This window comes from Sinocyclocheilus grahami, unplaced genomic scaffold (genome assembly GCF_001515645.1).
Source record: "Sinocyclocheilus grahami isolate Dianchi unplaced genomic scaffold, SAMN03320097.WGS_v1.1 scaffold1037.1, whole genome shotgun sequence".
Classification (NCBI taxonomy): domain Eukaryota; kingdom Metazoa; phylum Chordata; class Actinopteri; order Cypriniformes; family Cyprinidae; genus Sinocyclocheilus; species Sinocyclocheilus grahami.
The window spans coordinates 214,887-221,690 of NW_015506216.1; the positions used below are offsets into that span (position 1 = coordinate 214,887).

The following is a 6,804-nucleotide window of genomic DNA, read 5'->3' on the forward strand; positions in this document are numbered from 1 at the left end:
CTGGTCATTTCTCTTCCTGGTAGATAATGAGGTGTTTTTCCCTTCTCCCAAATAAAACCATTACAGTGGTAATATATTATATTATGCAACACATTTTCATGAAGTATGCACCATACTATACTGATTCTACAGTCAAGAATACTTTGCCCCTATGGTTTCTTAGCAGCATCCCACTGGACGTTTTCCTGGAATCTATATCTTTGTCACAATTGCCTTTTAGAGATGTTGTTGTCCACTTTATTATACATTAAATAAGTGGTTCCTACGGTGGCCGAAAAGTGCAGAACAAATCACAATTCTGAAAACAAAATAACAAATTACAAATGCAAATGCAAGTCTAAAAAACAAAATAACAATTCAGAAAGCACAACAACAATTCAGAAAACATTATAACAAGTCAGAAAACACAATGACAAATTCGAAAACAAAATAACAAGTCAGAAAACACAACGACAAATCCGAAAACAAATGAACAAATCCGAAAACACAACGACAAATCCGAAAACAAATTAGCAAGTCAGAAAACACAACGACAAATCAGACAAACCGGAAAAGGTAGGTATAGTTTGAGACCGCGCCATTGGTTTGGGATTACTCACCGCTGACTGGACGAGACATCTGTCAATCAACGTATACAGGAAGAACCAGCCGAAGAACAGCAGAGTCGTGGTAGAAAGTTCGGAGATGGTATTAAAGTAGCTCAGTTTAAATGTAGTGTATGAATTGCCCTCACTGTGGAATGAAAAATAGGGAGTGTATATTTACATTTAGTTAAAAGTGGCTGTAAATCGTCAGCTCCAGTGGCGCAGATGGATAAGTGCGTGTCACTGACTTTTTGACGCGATCGACCCGGGTTCGATCCCGCCTTTTGCCGAGCTTTTTTTTCCTCCCTGAATTGTTGTTGTGTTTTCTGAATTGTTATTTAGTTTTTTAGACTTGCATTTGCGTTTGTAATTTGTTCTTTTGTTTTCATAATTGTGATTTGTTCTGCCCTTCTCGGCCACCGTAGGTTCCTTATGAAGTGCACTTGAAACGCTAGCAGGCGGAAATGGGATTAATCCAATCTTTGTCATGAATCTGTCCAGCCCAGTAATTGGAGCTCAATCCTTGGTAATTGGCTTTATGAAGAGGAGGAGTGAAAGAGGGAAAGCGAGAAACCATCCTTTCTCTGCGTATTATTGATGTGATGAAGCTTTTATTTTCCATAAAAGATATCAGGAACACCTGAGTTCATTCATCTGTATATGACTAGTTAATCCTATTTCAGAGAAGTACAGATGTACACATAGCTTCAGTGGGGTCAAGGTTTAGCTGGTTAGCATGGCCCCATTTGCCCCTGCAGGGATAGATGCTGTAACCACAGACCTTAGTTAACTACAAAGCATCTTTTTTCATTCATGGACATTTAAAAAGCATTTTTAAAAAGTGAAATTTTTTGTTGTTGCACGAAATGATTAATTATATATTAGCAGTAATAAATTATAATACAGCAGACTTAAAAAAAAAAATAGAGACTCTCTGTGATAATTTTTCACAGGGTTGCCAAGTCTGTGGTTTTAACGCAGTTATAAATTTACACTGTCGCTGTGGGTTGTTTTTTAGTCCGCGGTTTAAAGAGAAAGTTAAATGCGATTGGGCTAGTTTTGAATAGCAGTTGGGCTGGTTTGATTTCACAGACCTGGCAACCCTGGTTTTTCCCTGCCCGTTTCTTTTGTCTGAACATATTAGCTGGTGAAGGTTTTGGGCAGTGCCATCGAGATATATCCAGCTGCAGACCCGCAGCACCAGCAGTTTCAGAACAGCAGCCACAGAACCGGAAGTTAGGGGCGACAACGAGAGAGCACGGTGAGTAATCTGTAATGTTTTTGCTATCATATGTTCAATAATTGTCGTATATATTACGTTAAACATTTATCTGCTAAGTACTTAATGTGTGCTTGGCTTTATTATCTTATATTTATTATCTAATATTTCGTCATACTTTGTAGTATAGAACTTGTTTCTGTGGATGTTTCGATAAATTTTCGGATGCATGTCGTAAATGGGCCTTGCAGTGAAGTTTTGAAGACGTTTATTATTCATTAAAAATAAATAGTTTGCTTTATTTTTCTCTGTTATATGCATTGTTAGTGTGTTAATATTATCTTATAGTTTAGTTATTTTAATCCCATTTGTCATCATTGAGATAATTGTGTGTGGCTTCATCTCTTGTAGAGACATATAAGGATTCAGAAAGGTGGCACATTACCTGAGCTGCAGCAGTGCAACAAGTGTTACAGCAATTGCCAGCAATTTTCTGCTTGACCAGCATGTTTAAGCCAGCCAAACTGGTCAAATTAAAAAGTCATCTTCAAATCCACTTCAACAAGGCAGTTGTCTGTGGAGGTATGAATATCTTGAGTCGTTTGTTTAATATATGTAATCACAATATATTATTGCATAATAGTTTACCTGTGTACTTATTTTTTTATTTTAGGCTATACTATTGGTGTGATTATTTAGTTGTTAAATAAGGAACAAGGAAGGTTTTTTTGTGCCATTTACAGGGAGAATATTCTTATTTTTTGTTGTTTTCCAGTACATCTTGTCTTGGGAGCACCCTTTGATTTTACATCTGTAAGTAGTTATCAGTTAAAGTAATTGACCTTATGATGTTGTAACAGTTGATATTTAAAGATTTCTCTATGTTTGTGTCTTCCAGTGTGACATTCCAATCATACGAAGATGGTGGACTCTTTTTCTTCTGGAGAACTTTGGAGTTTTCTCTGAGAGGTACTGGACATTTCCTCCATCCCACCATTACATGTCCACCCCCTTCTGACCAATTTGAAATTAACCAAGATACATATACATTACAGTGCAGAAACCCTACAAGAGGCCCTTCCAAGTGGATAAAAAGGCTACGCTTGTGAGGTATGTCTCAAATCTATCTATCTATCTATCTATCTATCATTAAAGGAAAATGTAACTTTAATATTTCTTATTAATCTATCTATCTATCTATCTATATATATATATATATATATTCAGATTAATAAGAAATATTACAGTTACATTTTCCTTTAATATTCTAAGATGAAGGAGATCCCAGTAATCCCAGACAGAAGTTGTGAAATGGCTCCATTACAACAGACATCTGCTCAGGGGGCCAGTGGAAGAGCTTCTTTTCCTTATAATGGAGGAAGAGGACAAGGAAAAGGCCCTCAACAATCTCCTGGAACTATCAGAAGCTTCCAGAGTGCCCTTCATATTTCATCTTGTGTTCAGGGGGGTTATTTTTTCAGGATTGTCATAACAAAATGGTCCTAAGAGTGAATTGTTCATTTGATACATTTTAATTTGAATTTATGCATGATTGTCATGACAAAATGGGCTTAATAGTGAATTGTTCATTTTATAAACTTCAATTTAATTATTGTGTACATTTTGATTGTTACTTTTAAAATTATGCTGCTGTTTGTTTGTGTGTGTGTGTGTGTGTGTGTGTGTTTTATTTAAATGTTTTAGTTTTCATATTGAAAAATGTATGATGCACGTGTTCTTGACTTTGGAGTAAACATTTATTTTGAATCTTGTGATTAAAGTACATTTCATATAAAATGCCCAGAAGTTATTTTTACATTATTTTTAATATCACAAACAGGAAATAACTCGCATAATACAATGAAACGAATAACTGTATACAACTAAATTACACAAGATTAATGTTTTTAAAATGCTTAATATATCATTATAAAATGCATACATAAAGTATGACGTATTGTGTGTAATAAAAGAAAATTACCCCTTAAAACCGTAAGGTGGCGCTACTCTGTTAAGAACGTAAGCTCCGCCCCTCACTTCCGGTTCTGTGGCTGCGGTTCTGAAACTGCTGGAGCTGCAGGTCTGCAGATACTATTGGTGCCATCAGTCATTCATTGTTGTTATAATGTCATTTTTCCTTTTGCTTTAGTGTGATTGAGAGCATTTGTTACTGTGGTGATTGGCACAAAAACATGTCCAATACTGAGTGCCTGAGCAAAGATGGTAGTTTTCAAATTGTGTATGTCTGGGTCTTGTGCCAGCCAAGCAAATACCATTGAAATGAGAGGAAATTACCTACTGAGAGATTGCTGTTGAGATTTTAATTCCCTCCTCCTTTAGCAACAACCTCGTTGCAAAGCTTGCATTTCGTTGTGAAATTCTCACAAAATAATCTGTGCCAAATAAATTCAGAATGAACAATTATTGCAGAAATAAAAGGTCTTTTTGGACTGGGGAGGATGTTTTACAAGCTCAAGCTCTTTATCTCAAAACATTAAGGACAATTTCCTTGCACATAAAATGACCCCATTAAGACGAGTGTGGGATTTTATACTTTTCTGTCAAATCTGATATTGGGAAATAGGAAATGAAAGAGCAGGTGTGGGAGTGTAAGTGAAATTATCTTGAAAATGTTCTTCAGCACAGTTGTCTCTCACCTAGTCAGGATCTAATGGTTTTAAATTCTTACACTTCAGAAACAGGTTTTTCTTAGCTTGGAAGCCCACGTCAGAGCAAAAAATGATGCAAATATGTTTCTCATAAATGCAGATTTATTCCTCACGATGTGACTTTATATCTTGCATGTGTGACTTTATTTCTTATTTTAAACTTAATCAGAAACAGGCTTTCATGTGAAAGAGACATTGGATTGTTTCACGATAGGTTTAGCGAGCAGAAGGCTTAGAGAGCAGAGAAGAAGATATGAGATCATATTGATTTTTGTACCATTTTTGCTATTTATTAGAGAGACACAAAGATCCTTCCAACTTTAGTACAAAGGTCTTGCTTGGGTTGGTGTGGTATGATTTCAATTTCACTGGTAAATAACTATGTTAGAACAGATGTGGACTTGCAACTTACTGTAAAACACCTGGTTAGTGCTGTCAATTGTTATAAGAGTCTCTATATATTGTATAGTCTGACATACTACTTGAGTGAGCCTTTCAGTTTCACTTATTGTCCAACACACTGCATCGTGTATTGAGTGGAGATGATGTGTGGAGGTTCAGGAAGGCTTTTGAGAAACAACTTGTAAAAGTGCATGTAGCATCCTATGACCCCTTTAATGGAAGTGGGATTTTTCCACCATTTTTTGTCTACTGTGTAAAAATTGTGCATTTAATTGTTTAGAAAATTCATTGCACAACATTCTTTAGTAAGCTTCATTCACATCCCTAGCAATGTTTTCTTCGTAAGCACTACTAATAAAGGTCAGAGTATGCTGAGTGAGCATTGAATTATGGAATCTCCTATGTGGTATAATTTGTTTATTCTGCTGTGCGTGTTTCGTCTTCTGATCACTGATTCTGTCTCACAAGTGTGTGTTTAGAGTATGAGAATCTGTGGGAGGCCAGAGTAACTATTAGTACCTTTACCGTTTACCTTATCAGTGTTGGAAAATAAAAGCTTTCTAAACTGTCAGTGTAGCTTTTAAAGTAACAAGCTACTTTTTCAAGTAGCAGTGTAATGTCACTAAAATGTCACAATTTCTTATGAGACATTGTTGCACGCCTTGTAGCCATGTGAACTAAAGCAATAATGAAACACTCTTGTGTACTGCCTTATTTTTTATACAGTATGTATGGAATCCGTTTAAGTGAATCTTTTCATTCAGACATTTTTTCAAACACTTTTTTTGTTCATTAAGCCCACTTCTTGATTTACATAAACTGCCTAAACAAACCATCCATATTATCCGCTTGATTTGTGTACGGTTGCAGGGAGGTTGGAGCCCAAACAAAACCATTTTCTAAAATGGTTCACCAATTCTTCCTCATTTTTTGTGCCAAATCAATTATATTATGAAAAACTTTAAATAGCTTGAATGTATTTACATCTTTTTTTTAGTAGCTTGCAAGCAAGTTTTTCAGAAACTTTCTGATGCCACAGTCCTGATGATCCCTTCTGCCAAAAATGTGCCCAATTATTAGGGCTGGGTTTTGACACAAATGTCATGATTCGATTAGATTCTCATTCACAAGCTTTCGATTCGATTACCAATTCGATTCGATTCGATTCAATATCGATTATTTTGGATATATATCAGTAAGAAAAAAAAGAAAATAAATCACTCAACTAATGCTATAAAATATATATGAGAGTCAGTTGGTACTACATTACTATAATATTGAAGGTTAAAATTTACTGATTTGTAAGCTATACAACTGCTAAAATTACACTTAATGAAGTTTTTAAAATAATAACATTACAATTACATAATATTTCTACTTCAAGTAGTTTTTTTTAAATAGGCTATAAACATTTAAATGGTGGCTGTCATAAAAACTTGATGGATTTATTCAAACATAAATTAAACATTGAAGAACAGTAAAAAGGATAATGAATATGTTTTATGGTGAATATACACTGAACAAAATTATAAATGCAACACTTTTGTTTTTGCCCCCATTTTTCATGAGCTGAACTCAAAGATCTAAGACTTTTTCTATGTACACAAAAGGCCTATTTCTCTCAAATATTGTTCACAAATCTGTCTAAATCTGTGTTAGTGAGCACTTCTCCTTTGCCGAGATAATCCATCCACCTCACAGGTGTGGCATATCAAGATGCTGATTAGACAGCATGATTATTGCACAGGTGTGCCTTAGGCTGGCCACAATAAAAGGCCACTCTAAAATGTGCAGTTTCACATACACATACATTCAAAATGCCATCAATAAAATGTACCTGTGTTCGTTGTCCATAACATATGCCTGCCCATACCATAACCCCACCGCTACCATGGGCCACTCGATCCACAACGTTGACATCAGCAAACCG

At 35.4% G+C, this 6,804-nt stretch overlaps 1 long non-coding RNA gene across 1 annotated transcript; it reads left to right on the top strand.

Annotated features, from left to right (window-relative positions):
- The first annotated feature begins 2,160 nt into the window (after window positions 1-2,160).
- Window positions 2,161-2,737, top strand: LOC107565968 (uncharacterized). The gene is made up of 3 exons (XR_001606448.1): window positions 2,161-2,385; window positions 2,579-2,616; window positions 2,702-2,737. It is a non-coding gene; the product is annotated as an uncharacterized lncRNA (long non-coding RNA).
- Window positions 2,738-6,804: the final 4,067 nt, after the last annotated feature.